Genomic DNA, 23552 nt, shown 5'->3' with positions numbered 1-23552 from the left:
TATCAATTTTTGCCTGACATATTTTGATGATCTATTATTAGGTGTATACATTGTTATGTTTTCCTGGAGAACTGACCCTTTTATCATGATGTAGTGCCCCTCTTTATCCTTGTTAATAATTTTCCTTGTTCAGATGTCTTCTCTGTCTGAAATTAATATAGCTGCCCCAGCTTTCTCTTGATTACTCTTAGCATGGTACATCTTTCTCCATACCTCTACTTCTAACCTATCAGTCTTTATTTTTAAAATAGGTTTCTTATAGGGACACCTGGGTGGCTCAGTCAGTTAGGTGTCCAACTCTTGATTTCAGTTCAGGTCATTATCTTGGGGTCATGAGATCAAGTCCTGCATTTGGCTCTGTGCTATCCATGAAGTCTACTTGGGATGCTCTCCTCCCTTTGCCCATCCCCCACTTGTGCTTGTTCTCTTTTTCAAAAGAAGAAAAAAATAGGTTTCTTGTAGAAAACATATGGTACCTCCATGTCCATCAAAAGATGAATGGATAAAGAAGATGTGGTCTGTGTATACAATGGAATATTCCTCAGCCATTAGAAATGACAAATACCCACCATTTGCTTCGACGTGGATGGAACTGGAGGGTATTATGCTGAGTGAAGTAAGTCAATCAGAGGAGGACAAACATTATATGGTCTCATTCATTTGGGGAATATAAATAATAGTGAAAGGGAATAGAGGGGAAGGGAGAAGAAATGGGTAGGAAATATCAGAAAGGGAGACAGAACATGAAGACTCCTAACTCTGGGAAACAAAATAGGGGTGGTGGAAGGGGAGAAGGGCAGGGAATGGGGGGGACTGGGTGACGGGCACTGAGGGGGGCACTTGACGGGATGAGCACTGGGTGTTATTCTGTATGTTGGCAAATTGAACACCAATAAAAAATAAATTTATTATTAAAAAAAAAGAAAGAAGGAAAACATATGGTAGTTGCCCTAGAGTTTAAAATACACATTTTAGAGCTTCCTGGTTGGTGAACTTGTGGTGGTACCAGGAACAGAGGGGCACAGAAGCACTGTATCTTTTATCCACATCTGCCCTATGCATCTCTGCCATTTGGCTGTTCTTGAGTTATATACTTTTGAAACAAACCAACAGTCTGGTTGAGAAAGTAAACAAGTAAATAAATAAGTAGTAAAATATACATTTTAGTGAATCTAAGTCCACCTTCAAAAACCACTATTCCACTTCACATGTAGTTCAGGTACATTGTAACAGAGTATTCTCCCTCCCAGGCCTAGTGACATTGCTGTTGTTCATTTCACTTATCCATATGCTACAATCACCAAATACATTATTACCATTATTACTTTAAATAGTTAGTTTTGTAATCTTTCAGAGACCAGGACAGAGCCTTTAGATTTGTTTCCAATGCTAGCAGTACTAATTTAGAGAGGGAGGGGAGACAAAAAGCTTCCTCAAATAGAAAGGTACTCCCAGTCCTTCTGGAAAGCAGGATTTCCATTAAACATCTAAAGGACACCTATCATATAAAGCACTGTGTTGGGCACCCCAGGCTATGAGATAATCACAGAACACAGATGTCAGCCACTCTGGCCCCTATCTTAGAGATGAGGAAACAGTGGGGGAGTGCTCTGCTTGTGAGCTACTCTGGAGGAAAAAGAAGCTACAGAAAGGCAGCCTGATCTTAAACTGAATCCAGTACTAAAAGGTAAAATGCACCAACAAGGACATTATCAGGTCATTAAACAAAATTAGAATAAGGACAATAAATTAGAGAAAGAGCATTAAGCTGAGGATATATATATGACAGGGAGGGATGATAAAGCAAATGGGGCAAATAGCAAGCAAATCTGGAAAAAGGATATAAGGCTGTTTTTTGCACTATTTTGCAACTTTTCTGTAAGTTTGAAATTATTTCCAAATAAAAAACTTTTAAAAAGTAATCCTTTAAACCCCATATTATAATAATAGGCTGTAATTCTACATTCCTGGAAATCCAAGGATTTTTTTCTCCATATTTCTAGTGTCTTTGTATCACTGGCCCCAAAATGCCAAAATATAGTTTATTTTTTGGTAATATAGACTGCTTTTCAGAGGGGTGAGTTTACTAAAATGGGTTGTTGCCATCTTGGAGAAAGAGGGGCATCCAGAATACTGTGTGTCAAGGGGACCAGCCTCACTATTCAGAGGTAAATGATTGCTGGGATTGGAGAATCACAATTATGCCTCAGGCCTTGCTCTCAAGCAAAGCACAGCTTGGTTTGGCTCTCTCTGGGACACCCCCACTGGACAAGGAGGGCATCTTCTTTTCCTGTCCTTATTTGGAAGCATCTCTTCTTCAGAAAGTAGTGAGAAATATGAAGAGAACATTCTTTGCTACCAGTTATCCATGTGGAATTTCTGTTTTCCTGTTGAGCAACACTTGCATCAATGTGTGCCAAAAAATAACCCAAAAATTGAAGTTAGCAGGATGCCCGTGGAGACGCAGCATGCCTCTCCAATGTCATTTCCCTGGATGCTCCAGAGTGCCTGCTTAGCCATCCAGTAAGGCCCTTGTTTCTCCCTGTACTGAAGCACTCGCCACTGTGCTCTGCTCTCCATCTGTCTGTCTTCTCAACAACATGGGCCTCCTGGAGTCACGGTTCAGTTACATTTGTCTGTGCATGCCCAGCAACGGGCACAGTAGTTAACAGAGACTGCTAAGTGAATAAATGAAAGAATGAACAAACTAACAGGGCCCAAGAGTCAGGAGCCTTAGGGTTAAGCCATGGCCCTGTCACTATTTCTTTGCTTTCAAGCAAGTCAGTCTCCTCTTGGTGACCTCATCTACACAGTGGTGATGAATTTTCTGGTTATAGCACAGAATTGTTTCAGCACAGGGGTCATATCTGCACAAACATCAAAGGGATATGCATCCTCCTAACCGCTTCACCCATGGGCCACAAAAGATATGCCTCACCTGCAAATCTCCCACCTGGCCTGGCCTGGGGACACCCCAATGCTCTGCATACTTAATTCACATAACCCCTCCTCTATGATCAGCTCCCACTGTGTGTTACCAAGAGTAACACATGCAAGCCTCTGCAGACAACCAGTGATCATGCACAGAAGGCTGGCCAACTCAGTGGGATCAGGGGAAAATCACAAACTCAGTGTTCAGCACTGCCCGTAGATGGGAGGCTCTCAGCCCAACCGATCTGGTTATCCAGCTTGTTGGGATACAGTTTTTCATAGTTGTCTCTTATAATCCTTTGTATTTCTGTGGTAGCAGTTGCAAGGTTTCCTGTCTCACTTCTGATTTTATTTGAGTCCTCTTTCTTTTAAGTTTAACCAAAGATTTGTCAATATTGTTTATCTGATTCAAAAAATCAGCTCTTAGTTTCATTGATCTTTTCTCTTCTTTTCTGGTCTTTATTTCATTTATTTGTTCTGATCTTTGTTATTTCCTTTTTTCTGCTCACTTTGGGCTTAGTTTGTTTTCTACCAAGATTGAATCATGAGGAAATAGAAAAGCTGAATAGACCGATTACTAGTGAAGAGATTGAATCAGTATTCAAAAAGGAGGCCTTTCCCCAAAAGGAAAGGCTTAGGACCTGATAGTTTTATTGGTGAATTCTACCAAACTTTTTTTTTTTTGGTATTTTAGAGCATTTAATGTTTTTATTAATAATTGTTCCTTACATGAATATTAGAGGTTATAACCTACTTTCACATTCATCACCTCTTCTGTGTTTCTATTTATTTATTTATTTACTTATTTATTTATTATAAATTTATTTTTTATTGGTGTTCAATTTGCCAACATATAGAATAACACCCAGTGTTCATCCCATCAAGTGCCCACCTCAGTGCCTGTTACCCAGTCACCCCAACCCCCCGCCCACCTCCCCTTCCACCACCCCCAGTTCGTTTCCCAGAGTTAGGAGTCCCTCATGTTCTGTCTCCCTTTCTGATATTTCCCACTCATTTTCTCTCCTTTCCCCTTTATTCCCTTTCACTATTTTTTATATTCCCCAAATGAATGAGACCATATAATGTTTGTCCTTCTCCAATTGACTTATTTTTTTTTATTGGAGTTCAATTTGCCCACATATAGCATAACACCCAGTGCTCATCCCATCAAGTGCCCCAGAGGACTGTTATGAATTCTTTTTTAAAAATGTTTGGTAGATCCACTGAGGGGGGCACTTAATGGGATCTACCAAACATTTTTAAAAAAGAATTCATAACAGTCCTCCTCATACTCTTCCAAAAAATGAAGAGGAGGGAGCACTTCTAAACTCATACTATGAGGCCAGCATTACCCTGATATCAAAGCCACTACAAGGAAAGAAAATTACAGGCCAATATCCCTGATAAATATAGGGGCTCCTGGGTGGCTCAGTTGGTTGGGCAACTGACTCTTGATCTCGGGCTCAGATCATGATCTCAGGGTTGTGGGATCAAGCCCCTCATTGGTCTCTACACTCAGCAGAGAGTCTGGTAGAGATTCTCTCTCCCCCTCTCCCCCCCCCCCCACATTCTCTCTCTAAAATAAATAAAATCGATCCTTGGAGGGAAGGAAGGAATGGAGGGAGGGAGGGAGTTCAACACCACTAGTCATCAGGGAAATACAAATCAAAACCACAAGGAGATATCACCTAGCCCAACAGAAACAGAATTCAGTTCTTCATTTGGGTTTGCAGACCAGACAGTGGATATGGGAAGTAAACCTGGGATTTTAGTTGCCCAGGTGAGCACCAGGCCAGAGCTGTAATGCAGCTTCTGAAAAAAAGCAGCTTCAGTCACACTGAACTGCATCATCACAGCGACGTGCCTTGTGTGCCGAGCAGGTGCCACTGCAAGCCACCATGCCCAGTGCCTTGTGTACAGCCCTTGTTTAAGTTAACCCTTACAACCCAGATGTACAGATGGAGGATGAAGTTCAGAGAGCTGAATGAACACACACACCATGCCGAGACCATGTGGCACCTCTGCCACACAGCCAGGATGCAACCCCAAGTCTGGGTCACCCCTTGGCCTGTTGAGGCTTCCACAGTACTGTCCAGTGGCCTTGGTCACCCCACACCAGCAGAGCTGCACGTAGTCCTCCAGGTCACTCTCACAGCCATGTCACACGAGAAACTCCAAAACTAAACAAATCCACCTGGAGAAGGAGGGAGATGTGATGAAACCTAAATCCATGATCACACCTTACCAGATATCTGGGGGGGGGGGGGTGGCTGTTCCTGCTCCTCACTCTCCACTTGCATCTGTCCATGTCCTTCCATGGGTCTCATCTCCCTGAGTCCAGCCCCACCAGCTGGCTGGCAGATGTCTGAATCCCCATTTTGCCCACACTTCGAGGCACTGGTTTGCCTTCTCCCTGGCATGCCACTTTCAATCTGCCAACTCCGCTTTGTTCTTCAGACCTTAGCTCCCTCTGGGACAGCACCGCCTAGGCTGAGCCCACTCTCTGCTGCAGGGTGACTATCTGCTGGATGTCCTTCAAAAGACACCCCAATACCTTTCCTCCTTGATGATGGAGGCTCTCATGCACCAAGCATCAGGGAAGATTCAAAAATAAGCAGTTATTTTAAGGGCTCTACAAATATGAACTCTGTTATCAAATTAATTTAACAAATCCAAAATACCATCAGCAATAGATACTTTCATAATGGGAATTTAAGGTTTTGTTCTCCAGACCTCTACCACTTTAATGCATGAAGGTCTGTACTCCAGAAGAGAACAAAGACTAGGAGCAACGGTGAGAGGCAGACTCACCTCAAAACTGATTTTTCGGGATCCCTGGGTGGCGCAGCGGTTTGGCGCCTGCCTTTGGCCCAGGGCGCGATCCTGGAGACCCGGGATCAAATCCCACATCGGGCTCCCGGTGCATGGAGCCTGCTTCTCCCTCTGCCTATGTCTCTGCCTCTCTCTCTCTCTGTGTGTGTGACTATCATAAATAAATAAATAAATAAATAAATAAATAAATAAATAAATAATAAACAAACTGATTTTTCCACCTTATTCCCAAATATGATCAATGGGAGGCTCTATCTTTGGTTATTATTCCATGTCTTCTGAAATGAGGTTAACTCTACTCCTAAAAGATCCAAATCAGTAATGACTTGCAAACTAAGAATTCTAACACTGCCTGGCTGAAAAAGGGCAGGAAATCTGACCAGTTTGACAGAAAAGATCACCTCTCTGATTTTAGAGTGACTAAAATGATAACATATCAAGAAATCGTACATTTGTGGAACTGTTTGTTCCCTACAATCAAATCAATGAAATACCACTTTATCTGGTGGCATGCACCCATCTCTTTAGGATGCAGCTTGGTAGAGAAAATGCCTTCCTGTGGACCACCAACTATGAGGTAACGCTATATCCAGCCCCAGAAGGTGCCTTTCTTTGGTCTATGCTTTGTATCTCTCAAGAGCTTGGTCTCCTCTAAAGTACACCATTAAAGGCAAATGAAACAGACCCCGCTGCCCAGTGTTAATGGACATTGCTCTGTTTAGAGGACAGGCCAGCAGTCTGCCAAGCCTTCTCAAGAAGCCATACATGGGATGATTCTCCTCTCCCTTCCCATCCAAATGCTGCTTTAACGGACAAGAAAGAGAAAGATTAAAAATAAACTGAAAGCAGGAGCTGGAGATGTTAGGAGGGTATAAAAACTGAGTTTCATACTCTGCAAGTGGAACTACACCCCAAATCCGTTTACTCGTGAATCCCATAGTAAGGATTAGAAATGACCTTCAGAATGAGAGCGAAGGGTAGGAGAAGGCAGACTTCAGTATCTTTTGGATGCAGCTGTGGATTTCATTAGGTTTCTTCTGGAGCTTTCATTTTTATTTCACAACTTTGCCCTGTGGTTAGATCTGACCCTGTTGAGCCAGTCTTTGGTTTATATGCTGCTGCTTCTGTTTCTAGGAGTTGAAAATGGCCTTCAGGATGATCAAAAAGCTTCCTTCAATCCAATGTTACAAAAGGAGCAAGGAAGGAACCATATTCTGACATTTACCGTGTTTACTGCATACCACAAGGGAGGATTTTTAAATTTTTGATATACAATTCGCCACACACCTAAGTAAGCTCAGAACTGCCCAAATGCTAAATGCTCCTAACATCACCATCCACTTCTGAATCATGGTGGAAAGCTTTACCTTGTATCAAGCCAGCATCTGTTAATGGAACTTAAATTTATTGCTCTTTTGTTCTTGACCCAAGTGTTTTGTCCATATCTTTCAAACTTTCAGAGCTTTGCTCCTCTCCTTCAGTCCTTTCATGGTTTTCAGATCCTTCAGCCAACTGCCTACACGACTCTGCTCATGCCCCAATTTGTCTATGTCCCTTTAAAATGGGATCCAGGAACTGGGTTGTGGGCAATGAAGGTCTTTATCATTTTACCACGTCCAGACCTCAAGCACATTAGCTCTTCTCTCTATGCCATCCTCGTGACCAATTAGCACAAGGGCAGGCTGCAGCTGTTCAGTAAGCATTAATTGGTGGTGATAAAATGTTGTGGCAGAGAAATGTCTGACAAATGTGTTCAGCAAGTCCATGACCCTACAACCAAGTTTACAAAACTGTAGTTTGGAGTAACTTCATAGTGAATTTTAATTAAAGCCTACATAGATAGTTTAAACAGCAGAGCTTCTTGGACCTCACTGCCCATACAGATGGGGAATCTGACCAGAGATTTGCATTTGGAAGGGAATGATTTAAAATCCAGAGGTTTGTGCTATCATGGATTATCTCGAACCATCTATATTGGTTCAGAAATGGCAGTCTGACAAACCCCTTTCCAACTCCATGTTCCAAGTACCTGAATTAACACTAGAGATATCATTTGAGCTTTTTTTTTTCTTTCTCTCACATTTTCTATGTTTTCATTTGAAGTAGACAACTGGGTCAGATTAGACAGAATTTATTATAAAGGTCACAGATAGAGTTTCAGCATTACAAAAGTGCCAAATAAAGATGTCTCCTCTACAGTTAGGCAAGAAATATTTCAAGAGAAGATAACTGTGCTTGTATAAGCATCAAAATATTATAGATATTATATAATTGTATATAATATGTAGTAATATTTATGTAACTACTAACATCATATGATGTCTAAAAATTACCACTACAGTTGTGCCACTAACAGATTAAAATTAACTAAGAAATTCTTTGGCAGAATGTGGTTCCTTCTTCACATAATTATGAGGATATTGGTTGATATACAGACAACCATGAGGATACTGGATGGATATACAGACAACCATTCAGCTCTTGGAAAAGGGGCATTTGTATGTTCCAACACGCTGAGACTTTTCTCCACCTCCCAAAGGTGGATAAATCAGAGATGGCAGCCATACTCGGTCTCAGTCATTTGCCCATTTTTCCATAACTGGATTACCTTCCCATGTATGCTCCCCTTTCCTCCATCTCATGTCCAAGTAAAATGTCATCAGCAAAACATTACCACTGATAGGCTCTCACCACAGAATCAGAGATCTGTGTAGGCCACTCAGGGACGGCCTCTTGCTAGAGGGTTAGAGTGGGGTCAGACACATTGTATTTCTATAAACAAAATGACTAAGCAAAAACACAGCAGGATCTGTTTAATAATAAAGTGGTTTGTTGAGGTCTAGGATTTTATTATTTCTTTTTAGAAAAATGACAAAATTTACAAGATGCAAAGGTCTTACACAATACATTATCACTGATGTTTGTTCTCTTTACACCTTAACATGGGGCCTGGCTAAGCCAGTACTGGGAAGAACATGGATGCAGTTGAGACCCATCATGGACACATGTGAAAGGAGGACTCAGTGTCAAGTGATGTTGGGCCAGCCTGTTTCAAAAGAGAGCCAAGAAATCATAGGAACCAGCAGAGTCTTTTCATGGGGAAAGCATGGGTGTATGCCCTGCTGCCATGTGCATGAGGTACACTCCCCCATACCTCCAACACCCACTTTCTCTATTAGACCACAGCAACAACAGAAAATGGTAATGTTCCTTTGGTGGTGTTGTTTTGTTTTATTCTTTTTTGTTTTTGCAGGGCTACTCAGGTTCCCAATTTCTTATTTCTGTCTTCCTTTTCATGACTCAGTTCCAAATTCTTAAAGCAGTGTAGGTACTTAGCATCTTTCATGAATTTTTCAGGATCCAGTTCCGCCCAATGATAATGCACTAAAAAGAACAAAGATAAGACACATTACCGGAAAAGGTCCCAAAAGTTGCCTCCAAATCCTATGTAAAAAAAATAAAACCAAGCATAAAAATTTTAAAAAAAACAAACAGCTGATGCTACCCTTTTAGTTCATACAATGACAGCAGCATGACAATGTTTCACTTCACTATGAATAATCTGCCATGTTGTCATGTATAAACCCAAACACTGTCCTCACCAAAATCTCCAATTTATTAGAACTTTATTCTTAGAGCTCAAAAAGACACTACGTATCTGGGAATTAACTCACTTCTAAATGGCCTTTGGATCAAAGAGAAATTGGAAAATATTTTAAAGCGAATGTAAATGAAAAGACAACATATCACCATCTGTGATATGTACCTAAGGCACTACTTACAGGGAAATTCATAGCATTCAAAGGTTACATTAGAAAAGAAGAAAGCTGTCACGTCAATAATCTGAGCTTCTATATTAAGAAACTAAAAGAATAAAAGAGTAAAACCCAAAGCATGCAGAAGAGAAAAAATAAAGACTAGAACAGAAACTAATGAAATTTCAAACAAAAACAAATAATAAATGGGAAGATCAATAAATTTGATAAACATCCTGCCAGACTTATCAAGAAAAAAGAAGACATATGTTACGAGTATCAGGAATCGAAGAGCTAACATCGGTACATTTTATAGACATTAAAAGGATACGTCACAAGCAACTTTATATATTCTCACAAATTAGACAACACAGATGAAATGGGACAAATTCCTTGAGAAAAGATACAAAAGTCTCATTTCCAAATCCTTTTAATCATGAAGGAGGCAGGGGGGAACCTAAATGAACCATAGGGACAGGGAATAAACTAAACACTTGCTTTTGAGACATTTTTAACACTGCTCAAAGGATGGTAGGTTCTTCAGTATAAAATCTCCAAGTATCTCAAGTCTCCTTCTGTAATTCTGAGGCTACCACAAAAACCAGCTAGTCTTGCTAAGATTTATGAGGCAGGCAATTGTCATCCAAGAATTTAAATAAGCCCCAAACTTAACACAGCAGTTTCTACTTCCTCAGATCTAAATTCTAATTGTGTGAACTTCAGTAAAAGCAAAAGATTCTGATGATAGTGGGTTGCCCAGTGATACCACATCTGTGAATATGCTTCTGGATGCACTCGAGCATGGATCACATTCTTAGGAAAGGGTCACATTATGAGCAGATGCCTCAACAGAATTAACAGCCTTCCATTCCTGAACCCAGCTTGATATGGAGGCCTATGGGCCCATCCCAGAAAGGCTAATTATAACAGGAGCTATGTTCTTCAGTTCTATATGGATCCACACAAGAGACTAAAATTTTCCCCAAGGCCTACCCTCATTCTAAAACTCACCAGTCACAGTCCTGCACTACTTCCTAAGAGATATCTCAAAGACCACAAGGGGATAGGAATTATACATCATTCCTGGGGACCATATTACTTCCACTTTTAAGCCAGGAAAAGCAATCCATATGCTCCTATATTTTAATCAAGATGTTAACCCAAACCTAGGCATCTGGGGTGTACTAATGTCTCTTTCCTCATCTGCAATACTAATAACTAAAATCCTGAAACTGGATCTCACATTGACCTTTGGGGAACTTCATCTTCTTGGTGCAGATTAAAACCTTTGTTTTTGAATTTAAAATGAGTTTTGGGATCCAGCTTTAATATATTATTCTTTTACATTTACTTCAAATAAATATTCTACATGTGTTCAAGCTTTGAGATAATAAATTTATGTTTCAATGTCTGATGTACAGATGGAAATGATAAGGTTTACTGCAGAAGAATAAATGACCTGGAAAATGTTAACAATATTCCATTAGATGATAAAAGCAGTGACATTATATATACAGTCTGTCTTTATGTAAAATTCGAGAAAAAGATATAGAATTATCTGATTAGAGAAAATGTTATAAAAGCATTAAGTTAATAATGATTATCTTTATGAAATGGCAGGTGACTTTTACTTTCTTTGAGCATTATGGCATTTTATAAAACTTTCTGTGATGAATGAGCATTAATTCTGTAATACAAAATGGCTTTCAAAAGAAATTTTATGAGAAAGACAATTTAGAAATCACAATTCCCTACCAGAGAATCACAGAACTAGAAACCTGAGAGGTTTTATCCCAGGGCTTCTCAAAGTTTACAGTAAACCACTCAGGCCTAGAGATTTCATAAAGCACTTAACCTGAAGGGTTTAAACTACAAATTTCTTTAAAATTAGCTGTTCTAATACTGGGATACCTAATAGGCACATCTCATCACACTATCAACATTAATAACATGAACTCCCAAACTGCATGCAAGACCCTTCTGGCCAACGGTAGACACTGTTGCACCTGAAAGCTACTGCCCCACCAAGGTACATGGATTGGTCAAATAGATGCTGCTTTTTATTTCCAATTTCACTTTAACAAATATTCCTTCTCATTTTCTTAAACATTACCATGGAAAAACCCAGGGGCCAGGTTACTGGCTGGCAGGTGGGAGTGGCTGGAGATCATAACATTCCCAAGGCTAGAAGCCTGAAAGGGGAGATGGGAGGGAGCTATCCATGAGGTCCACTTGCCAGATCACAAGCACTGAGCGGAAGTTATTTGCAAGCTGACAAACACATGATTCTGCACAAAAGGGTGATAAAATTTAGAAATCCTAGAGGAAAGGTAATGTGCCTCCCTGTGAGAGCCGTTGAGAGGATGGCATGTACTTCCAAGTGCATTCTTCTGATGTCTCCGTGAGGCAGGTGAGCTATCTGAGGGCAGACGGAGGCACTTGACATGCAGTGTTAAGTGCCTGAGTTAACTTAGCACCACAATTTCATAGCCTTATGGAAAGAAGCTTCTGGAGTGGTTCTCGTTTACTGCCTACAAACATCAGGGGCAGTGGGGAACAGTACAGCATCAGAAGAAAGGAATTCCTCAATAGCCTGTTTAAGTCTCTCTGAGATGCTGATTTCCAGCTGATCTACTTCTGGCTTCAGACCATTAGAGCAACCACAAAGTGTAAGTGCTTAAGATACATAGACCACAGACCCGCTCTCCAAACCACTGTCAAAAGAACCCAACTTTTATATATTTATTTCAGGCCACAGCTAGGAATCTAATCTGAGAGTTCACTTACCTAGAAAAGAAAGGCTGTTCTTAGACATGAGTCTCTGAGAAGTCCACATTATCAGAGAAGGATTCACCCTGACTTAGCACTTAGATTCCAGTGAGCCCTCCACTGAACTGTCAAAGTGAAGAATCTCTGCCTTTATTCAAGAGCTGAAGGTCCTAACTTGGTGATAAGAACATGGGGACAGTGATCCAATTTCCTGATTAAGACAGAAAAGCTTGGGGATCCCTGGGAGGCTCAGTCAGTTAAGTATCTGCCTTCAGCTCAGGTCATGATCTCAGGGTCCTGGGATGGGGTACTGTGTCAGGCTTCCTGCTCAGCGGGGAGTCTGCTTCTCCCTCCCCCTAATCTTGTGCTCTCCCCTTCTCAAATAAATAAATATTTTTGTTTGTTTAGCCTGTACACTATCTATTGCTCACATATATTTGTATGTATTTAATCAAGTCAGTCTTACAGAACTGACAGTGGTTCAGAATCTTCACTTGTCCAACTGAACTCTGCAATGACAGGCTTATTCTATGTCAGCACCATCCAATATGGCAACCACTAGCCAGATGTAGCTACTGAGCACTTGAAACGTGGCTACTGTGACTAAGGAAATGAATTTTAAATTTTAATTTAATTAATTTATGCTTAAATATACACCCAAAGGTAGCGTCTACTGTATTAGATGGCATACTTCTAGGTTATCTGTAAGCTTGGTTCACTACTTCAGCTATAGACAGAATCATCTTGACAATTTATTTTCTAATAAATGAAACTAAGGTGGAAGCCTAGGCACATAGAAAATCCAACCATACTGCTGATAAACTAGCATAACATGACTACTATGTATCAGTGAGAAAGCAGTTCAGCCTCCTGCATAACAGGCCAGAACAGCACCAAGGTGTGGGAACAGTAACCTCCTCCAGGTTAGAAAAGAGAAAATGGAGCAGAAAATATTTTTTGAAGAAACACTGCTTAAAATTTCCCAAATGTATTGAAAGACAAACATTTACAGGTTCAAGAAACTCAGAAGGCCCAAGGCAGTCATCAGAGTGAAACTCAGATGTGATACAGATGTTGAAATTATCAGACAAGGGAAAATAACCATGATTAATATGTTAAGGGCTCTAATAGGTAAAAGAGACAATACATAAGAACAGATGGGTAATACAGCAGAGAGATGGGAACTCCAAGAAAGAATCAAGAGGAAATACTAGAAGTAAAAAAAACCCACCATAACAGAATGAAAGAACACCTCTGATGGGCTCACCTACTGAACACAGCCAAAGGAAGAATCAGTGGACCTGAAAATTAGTCAATACAAACTTCCAAATTGAAATGCAAAGAGAGAAAAGAATTAAGGGGAAAGGGATGTGAAGCAATTGCAAAAGGTACAACATATACATAATTGGAATACCAGGAAGAGAGAACAGAGCAGAAGTATTTGAAGAAATAATGGCCAAGAATGTTCCAATCTAGAGAGAGAATCTTGAAAGAAGCTGAAGGGGGGGAGGAAAGAAGGAAGGGTAAGAATGGGGAATAGCTATGAACCCACCTTACCCACAGAGGAACATTGCAAGGACTTCTCAGAGGAAACTATGCAAGCAAGAGAATGGAAAAAAATATTTAAACTACTGAACGAAAAAGCCACCCATCTAAAATTCTGTACTAGTGGGATTATCCTCCAAAAGTGAGTGAAATAAAGACTTCCTTAGATCTGTACTGCAAGAAATGCTGAAAGAAGTTTTTCAGTTTTTAGGCAGAAGAAATGTGATATAGGTCCGAAACTTGGATTTGTGGGGCACCTGGGTGGCTCAAATGGTTAAGCACCTGAATGTTTTTTAAAAAGATGACCTGAGCTAAGGCAGACGCTTAACCGACAGAACCATCCAGGCACCCTAAGCATCGGCTCTTGATCTCAGCTCAGGTCTTGATCTCAGAGTCATGAGTTCAAGCCCTGTGTTGGGCTCTGTGCTCAGCAAGGAGTTTGCTTGAGGATTCTCTTTCTCTCCCTCTGCCCTCCTCCCATTTGCTCATGAGCTCTCTCTCTCTCGAATGAATGAATGAATGAATGAATGAATGAATATAAATAAATAAATAAATCCTTTTTTTTTAAAAAACCGTGTATTGCAAATTCTAGGGCAACCACCAAAAAATTTTAAGTTTAAAAAAATAAAAACAGTACCTTGGAGGCACAGTTTTATACATGAAGCACCAGCCTATGAACTGGGAATGAATGTTGACAGGGAGGCAAAATGAAAGCTGTGGAAATGAAAGAGATTCTACTGTCTACGTGTGTGGGTGGGGGGGCGGGGGGGTGACAACAATGAAAACATGACTATTTAATACACACACACACACACACACACACACACACACAACCACTCTAGCTCATTAGAAAGAAATGTGCTCAGCCAGATATGTCTTATTATTCAGACAAAGGTCAAGTTGAAAAAGCAAGCAGGGATCCCTGGGTGGCGCAGCGGTTTGGCGCCTGCCTTTGGCCCAGGGCGCGATCCTGGAGACCCTGGATCGAATCCCACGTCGGGCTCCCGGTGCATGGAGCCTGCTTCTCCCTCTGCCTGTGTCTCTGCCTCTCTCTCTCTCTCTCTCTCTCTCTCTGTGTGACTATCATAAATAAATAAATAAAATAAAAAATTAAAAAAAAAAGAAAAGAAAAGAAAAAGCAAACAGATGGCAGCTTCCAAAATGCTTTTTCCTTGCTTGGTTTCAAGTGTGTTGACATTTGAGAACAGAAATGTGGGGTGCTGCTCAGGAGCATGCTCCTCTCACACTCTAATGATGGCAGTGAAGTAAATACTCGAGGCAGTACTTGACCCTGCAATCAAAGGCAGAGAGCACATGGTCCTCGTGAGGGGCTGCGGCCTTTGGCTGTGGCCAGAAAGGGGAAAGGGAGTCACAGCCTCAGAGGAAACCCTGAACCCTCCCAGCAAGGTGAGTGAGCCTGAAGGAATGAGACAGAGGACAAAAACAGAAGTGCATTTTAGTACTTCCATGTCCACTTGATAAAATAAGGAACATCTACAATGTGACAGAGAAATGTCAGCACTCTGGGAGTTCCCTCTGAAGGTTCCGACTCATTTTCAAAGAAAACTATACCTAAGCTCATGGAGTTTCTCACTCCATTTTTTTTTCTTTTCTTTTCTTTCCTTTCTTTCTCGCTCTTTTTCTTTCTCTTTCTTTTTTTCCTTTCTTTCTTTTCTTTCTCCTTCCTTCCTTCCTTCCTTCCTCCCTCTCTCTCTCTTCTTTCTTTCTTTCTTTTCTTTCTTTCTTTCTTTCTCTTTCTCTCTCTCTCTCTCTCTCTCTCTCTCTCTCCTTGGAAACTCAAAGCTCCTCCCTTAGGTCCTGTGAGGCTCCCTAGGGCTCTTTCTGTTTGTAAAGAAAAGCAAATGAAAACTGTAGCTCCCCTCACTGAGGCAGGAGTAGGGCTGCTGTTTCTCTGTGCAGCACAGTCAATGCCAAGGTCACCTTCTGTGACTACTTAATTCAGCTTTTACAGACATCTGAATATCGGGTGGTGATTTTGTAGGTTTACTGAGAACGACGAATTTCAGTAAATGGGACAACAGAAAAGCCAAATCCCTAACTGGAGGACCAGCTCTCATTCACTCCTGGCCCCCTTTAGGGTCTTCAAATCTGAGAACATGTCTATAACCCAGAGGTGTTAGCTGTACCCCAGCTCCTCCCTGGCCCTCAGATGGCTGTGGCTGTGGTGTCTCAGAGGGCCCCTCATGTCTGTCCATGCCTGAATGTCTGCACCAGCCACGGGGCCTCCACTAACATCTCTGATTTGAATTCCAACTGGACACTCACCTTAAAGTGCCAATAAGCAGATGATTTTCCTCATGTACTCCAAAACTCAAATAGTGCTCCATTAACATGCAAAGGAAATGTGGCTTCTGTGTTTTCATGGGCCCATCCAAACATCCTCACAAGCTCCCATCCGCTGAGTGGCAGCAGAGGCAATCTTGAACCCACAGTAATTCTGCACACCAGGGTGTGAGAACAGCTGAGTCACAGAATGGCCCCTGTGCCCAGCGGGGCTGGTGTGGTGCCGCATCTGGTGCTGAGACCTGGACACACCACTGAGTAGCACCTGATAGCTTGGGGGCCAGAGCCCCCACCCCTGCCCTACCCTGCTTTCATTTCTGCTCTCACTAGCAATACAGACTCCTCACACCCCACCCACATGGAGTCTGTAGCTGAGATCTGCAGGGTCTCATAGTAGCAGTCCTATGAAGAGCTGAGGTCATGACCCTCCTGGCTTCCTGGATGCAACGGCCTTAGCCTCTGGGGCAGGCTCACTTCGCTCCTTCCACCAGGATGCAGGGTCAGCCCAATTGACCCCCACACCTTTCTTCAACACCCCTCACCCCCCTCTACTGACTCCTGCTGCATCCTGTCTCCTAACCATGTCTTGCTTTCCCTTCTACTGCACTGCAGCAGCCTCACAGAGACCTCTAAGCCATCCTCCATAGTCTCCTGCCCGAATTCCCACCAGGGACCAGCACACAGGCCCCCAGGCCTCCAGCTTTCCTGTCAACCCAACCACCAGCCAGAGGACTCAATCCTGGAGCCATAGCACCAAGCATGGCCTTGGGCTTCTCCTCTTCTACTCCTCTTCTCTCTTTCACTGCCCCTCCTTACCCTGAAGCTCTCTTTCACCTTCCCTCCTGCTGGAAGATTCCAGCTACATGATTCCTGGTCATTCATCTTTCCCCCACCTCCTCCCCAGGGTCATAATGATGATGGGGCTGCAGTGCCCTTGATTTACAGGGAAAAGGAAAACAAATCTACTCTTTTCAAAACACTGTGCCCTTGAGTTTGCTTCCCCCACTATCATGTCCCTTCTCTGGCTAGGTTTTTGTTTGTGTGTTTGTTTGTTTTGACTCTTGAATAACACACAAGTTAGGGACACAAACCCCTACATAGTTGAAAATCTATAGAAGTTATGACTCCTCAAAAACTTAACTACTACTAACAGCTTACTGCTGACCAAAGCCTTACTGATGACATAAACAACACATTTTCTGTATGTTATATGTATTATGCAGTGTTCCTACAGGAAAATCAGTGAGTGAAAAGGCAATGCTATTACGAGAATCATGAGGAGAAAATACATTCACAGTCCTGTCCTATATTTACTGGCACCAGAAGTTTTCATCTGTTCACAAGACAAATTATCTGTCAGTACCTACGTCATCATCCCACATGATCCAAAACACTGTACGCATTATCCATATTACTAACATCACACACCAAAAATGAAAAGATAGTGTGAAAAAGAAATTCGTATTTACAGGTGTAATGATAAGTGTGTTGATAATAAGAAGCAGCAATAGGATTGCTTTATGGCAGTCTAGCCTATTCACTAATGAATGAATCATTGTAAAATTTTTCTGGCATACACTGTTAGTATGATACACTACTGTAAACACTGTTAACATTGTTTTTAAAACCACTTGACAGGATGAGCACTGGGTGTTATTCCGTATGTTGGCAAATTGAACACCAATAAAAAATAAATTTGTTATTAAAAAAAAAAAACACTCATGATGATAGGCCGATAGGCACTCTCTCCAATTGTAAGACAAAGAGGCATATTGTATGGTGATTCTTTGAAAGCAAATTTATAAAACAGTAAGAGAACAAAGGCGTTATCAATTTTATATTAGCATCATGCACCTTATGCCTATGTAAGTATAGGCTCTCCATTTCCATGGGAGTCTTGCACACGATGTTCTACATGATGACTATATAGGCAATAATGATGATGACACAAACCATCTCATGCAGTTCTTGCCATACAGTTACTAGGTTTCCACATGAGGACACGCATATACACAGCCCATAGGCTGACTAACTGTTATGGAACAATGATTATTTATTATTCAGTGAGTAGAAGTGGATCATCATAAAGGTCTCCATCCTCGCCATCTTCATGTGATGTAGGTGGAGGAGGAAGAGGAGAGGCTGCTCTCGCTGTCCTGGGGTGGCAGAGCAGAGGTGGAGAAGGTGGAAGGGGAGGCAGAAGAAGCAGGCACACTCAGAGTAACTTTAGGGGAATACCAAATATCATAATTTCTGACATTTTTGCCTTTTCTTTTCTCTAAAAATGTTATCATGTGGCACCTGTCCTCCTTCCACCTCTGCTTTAGTTTCAGCATCCACATCATAAAAGAAGTCTAAAGCAGTCAGGAAGTTGGATGCCTGGGTGGCTCAGTGGTTGGGCATCTGCCTTCTGCCCAGGGTGTGATCCTGGACTCCCAGAATTGAGTCCCGCATCGGGCTCCCTGCATGGAGCCTGCTTCTCCCTCTGCCTATGTCTCTGCCTCTCTCTCTCTGTGTGTCTCTCATGAATAAATAAATAAAAATTTTAAAAATAAAGAAATAAAGCAGGAAGAATTAGAACCCTCTGCCAGACTAATAATTTGTTTTCTGGCACTGCTGCTCCTAGGTCTTTTTCCTCACCATCTCACACTGGTTCAGAAACACTCATCTCCCTCAAGTCATCTTCTGTTCATTCCTGTGTGGTGCTTATTAGCATCTGAATTTCTCCAAGATCCATATCATGAAACCCATCATCCCTCAACTTGCCTCTTTTTAACCATTAGATCCACCATCTCTTTCATGATTTCCTTGATTTGCTCTGTTGTACATCCTAAGAAGTCATGTACAACATCTGGACACAGTTTTCTCCAGCAGGGATTTATTGTTTCAGGCGTGATGGCTTTCACAGCATTTTCTATAATAACAGTGGCATCTTCAGTGGAGTAATGCTTCCAGACCTTCTTGATGTTCTATAGGCATTCTCTTCCATAGTATGGACAATGTTTTCCATACAGTCTTGGGTGTGATGAGCCTTCAATGTCTACATGACCCCCCTAATCTAGAGCTGAATCAGAGACCATGTGTTTGGAGACCACAGCCCACTTTGACAACTTCAGTGTTGAACTCACATAATTCTGTAGCCAGGGACATTGTCCAATATCAAAAGAACTTTTAAAAGGTAATCCCTTCCTGGCAAGGTATATCCTGACTTGAGGAAAAAAGCACCAATGGAACCAATCCAGGAAAAGGGTTCTCATTGTCCAGGCCTTCTTGTTATGCAACCAAAAAGAACAGCTGGTGTTTATCTTTTCCCTTCAAAGCTGGGGGTGGGGGGACTGGTGGGGGGGGAGGTTTAGCAGCTTTAAGGGCAGCCCTGATCATAAACCCAACTGCATTTGCACAAAACAACAATCAGCCTCTCCCTTCCTGTTTTGAATCCTGATGCTTGCTTCTTTTCCTTACTAATAAATGTCCTTTGGGACATTTTCTTCCAGAATAGGGTACTTTGCCTGCATTAAAAACCTGTTCAGACATCCTTTCTCCTCAATGATCTTCTCAATGGTGTCTGGGAACTTGTTTGCTGCTTCTTGGTCAGCAAAAGCTACTTCTCCTGTTACCCTGACATTTGTAAAGCCAAACCTCTTTCTAAAATTATCAAACCATCCTTTGCTGGCATTCAATTTTCCAGTGTTGGAGCCTTCACTTTCCTTTTGCATTGAGCTGTTGCATGATTTCACCTTTTCTCAAATCATCTTAAGAGTCTATAGGTATGCCTTTCTTATAGCAATCCTGCACCCACATAAAAGCTGCATTTCCAATATGAGAGAAAAAGCGCAACATTTCCGTGCCTGCTGGCATAGCTGCAGCAATGCCTTCCTGAATTTCCTTTCCTTTTTTTTTTTTTTTTTTTTTCTTTTTACAACATCCCTGACGCTGGATTCATTCATCCTGAGATGGTGGGCACTGCAGTTTCAGACCTTACTCTATAGTATGAATCAAGCAATTCAACTTTTTCTTGTGGTGTCATGACTTTTCTCTGCTTCCTAGGAGCACTTCGAGCACCACTAGTGGCACCCTGGATGGATCCCACGGTGTTATTCAAGGTTTAGGATACTGCACTCAACATTATGAAAAGTATACAAGAACTGCGAGGGATCACTTTTTACTACAATCCACAATTTACTGCAGAGACAAACTGCTCAAGTGGAGATGATTACTGTCACATGACATTTTAAACGGATACTCATGACACATGAGTTCAATGCCAATAGCAACAGGAGGTAGCTAGGAAATGATTATGGTGGTATACAGCATGTGCTATAATTAATTTTATGCAGTTATGATTTAATACTGCATTTTCACATTCGTTTACATTTCTCTCCACTGTAAATGGTGTCATATATAGTCTGTTAAGTATTTCTGTACGTTTTGATAAATTTTAACTTTTTATAATAGATGTATGTGTATTTTATGGTAGCAACAGATAAAATAGACTGTATTTACCTATATTTAATGCATTCATGACATGCCTTTTTCTTAATTTTTTTATGTTTCTAGGCTATGGGGTTTGCCTGTGGGCTTTTTCAAATTGTTGCAAATCTCTGAAAAATTTTCCAATATATTTACTGAAAAATCCATGATGAGGGGACCCATAGAGTTCAAACCCATGCTGTACAAGGGTCAACTGTAGCATAATTTACTCCAAGATCTACACTACCCAATCTGCAATACCTTGAGAATAAATATGATTACAGGTTTTTAACTTTTCCACTGATTTTAGAAAAGCAAAAAATAAATACCTACAAGTCCATGAAAAATTTTGCCTCTTAAATTTTGGGAGATGTGGAAAAGAAATGCCCACTTTCACTTCTTCCACTTTTTATTGTGTGCGGTTTTTCTATTGTGAACATGTCTTCCAGGATGTTCTGTGATACACAGTTACTGTCTCTTCCTCTACGCATTTGGGTGTTTCTGGGTGTTTTTCTTGCCCCACAGAAATGGCAAAATCACTTCCAAACTGCCCACAAGCAAAGGATAATAATGCCCTGGATACCTTTCTACTGGAATCATTCTGAGGCCAAAATCTAACACAAATAGAAAACTATGTTTTACATGATATAAAAAGCAGAATTCAAAATCGTTCAATAAAGAAAACAAAGACTCAAAGTACTGAATAGAAAAAGTTACATCAAAAACCAAGACATTAAATTTATAAAATATATTAGCAGGTTGACAATATAATCAAGAAAGAAATCAACTATGTGGCATAAGAATTTTTTAAAGCCATTTTGAAAATTCAAGGCACGTTTGAATTTGTGTGTATTGGTGTGTGTGTTTATGTTCTTAAGCTGGGTTTGGCTACTAGGAAATAAATAATTATATATTTATTCCTTTTCTATTCATTGAGCTTATCATAGGAGTCTGAAAATTCAATTTTTTAAAATTTATTGTAAGGTCCTAAAACTCACTGGGAAGAAGCTCTTATTATTTATAATCTAAAAACTAAAAGGAAAACACACGGTGCTGTGTTAGAGTAGGGCCAAGAGGTAAAACACCCTGTAGGCTGGGTGGCTACCCTCAGTCCAGGGAGTAGAAATAGAAAATGTGGGGTCTGGATTTTGCTTCTGAACCAAGGAACCACTCACTATAATGCATGTCATTCCCTGGCCATCAGATTAGCCAGTCCCTCATCCTTCTTCCAGGGGCAGGAGTGGGTGCCAGGGCATTCTCTCCAACACGATCCCTAGGAGGCAGGGGAGGCTTAACAAGAAGTGCCATAGAAACATGGGTAGAGTCCTCTTCTACCTGCCCCTCCCACTCCAGCCTGCTGGGACAGTCAGTCACCAAGGTATTATGACTCTACCTGCCTGCTTTTTACAACATTACTGGCGAAGGGGATGAATTTTACTCTTTTAGTTAATAAAGAAAAACACCAAGGAGCAAAAATTATATAACTTACTGACCCACAGAAATCATCAGGATGGAAATAAGAAGTCAATGAGTTTCTGAGTTATTGCTGGACCCACTTAATGAGCACAACTATAAAATTCACTGAAAGAGCCACTGTGTGCACTGTCTTTGTATAACACAGTTCACCCTTCAGATTCAGGGTTTCTGTTCAGACTGTAAGTCAGAAGCACCAGCAATATTTGTGATGACAAAACTGACCACTGATATGAGCAAATCATCACAAAGTTTTGAAGGGGTGGGAATGGAAGTTTTATTTGATGCAAATGCCACATAAAATGTTACTGTGTATTCGTGAGTATTTAACATTATTTAGATACCACGTAGCACTTTTCAGAAGACTCTCCCTAACTCATACCAACTGTTTCAGTTCATGAATAAAAACCGATGTCTTTAGATCCAGACCAAGAAAAAGGCGCAGGAAGGGCTTGTGACTGTGACAAATGAGGGTAAGTGAGAAAAAACCTGCCTCTGATTCCTGCTTCACACTCATATGAGTGTGAGAAAAATCAACCAAGACCTGTGGCCACTCCCCGTAGATACAGGGTAGGAAAGAGAATGATTAGAGGAGAAGTCAAGAGAACATTACTGGATTTATTACCCAGTGCCTCCCTCCCCTTAAAACTACCAGTGAGTTAACAATGTAATCTTTCTGGGCTCTCTATTCTGTTGCTTTGGTCTGTTTGTACTTGCAAGCCAGTTACACAGCACCCAGTTATCACTGTTGACTCTGTAGTATAGAGCTCAGTGCCTGGGAATATGCATCCTAAAGGTCATTTCACAGATGGCCTAAAGAGAAGGCCAAAAACCATCTGAGGAGTGTTCTCCTCTCTCACCACTCAACATCTCCAGGATGAACCCAGATGCTGACGTGGTATGAACCACAGACTATATATAAGCTGAAGGCTAAGGCTCCAACATGTATAGCCAGACCTCACTTCTCTCTTGATTTCTGCTATGTCTCCTAACTGGCCTATTGGCTCCAGCCTCACTCCCCACAGCTGCTAGTGTGATTCTCTCAAACTTCATACCTGATTATGTCACTTGTACATTTGAACCATTCCAGAGGTTCCCCGCCATCTCAGAATGAAATCCACATTTTCCAGCTGCACACTGGAGCCCTATAACCCAGAACTCTCCTACTTCTCTAATTTTATGGAAGCTCCCAGATACCCCACCCCCACTTGTACCCAGGGCTTCAGACATTCTTCTCGACCTCTGTTCCAAAACTCTGTCCTCGTCCCACACTCAACAGTGTTTGCATCTGCTCCTTTTAGATGAGACAGCTCCCACCCTCGCCCCTCATCTGCCCATTTCCATATGTCTTTTGAGGTCGGGTTCTGGGGTCCTGCCTTCTGTGGAGCTTCCCCAACTTCCCCCTCCACATTCCCACCACTTCCACAACAAACCACCCTGCTGTCTAATGATTTCTATGCTTCTTCCTGAACT

At 41.4% G+C, this 23552-nt stretch overlaps 1 protein-coding gene across 1 annotated transcript in view; it reads right to left on the bottom strand.

Annotated features, from left to right (window-relative positions):
* Positions 1-8571: 8571 nt before the first annotated feature.
* Positions 8572-23552, bottom strand: part of DTD1 (D-aminoacyl-tRNA deacylase 1) — a 183768-nt gene continuing 168787 nt past the window's right edge. The window contains exon 6 of the mRNA XM_055345836.1: positions 8572-9147. The gene's annotated coding sequence lies outside the window, so the exon portion shown is untranslated. The remainder of the gene's footprint in view (positions 9148-23552) is intronic.

This window comes from Nyctereutes procyonoides, unplaced genomic scaffold, assembly GCF_905146905.1.
Source record: "Nyctereutes procyonoides isolate TBG_1078 unplaced genomic scaffold, NYPRO_anot_genome, whole genome shotgun sequence".
Classification (NCBI taxonomy): domain Eukaryota; kingdom Metazoa; phylum Chordata; class Mammalia; order Carnivora; family Canidae; genus Nyctereutes; species Nyctereutes procyonoides.
The sequence above is the reverse complement of the archived record's forward strand: the minus strand, read 5'-3'. Positions and strand labels throughout refer to the sequence as shown.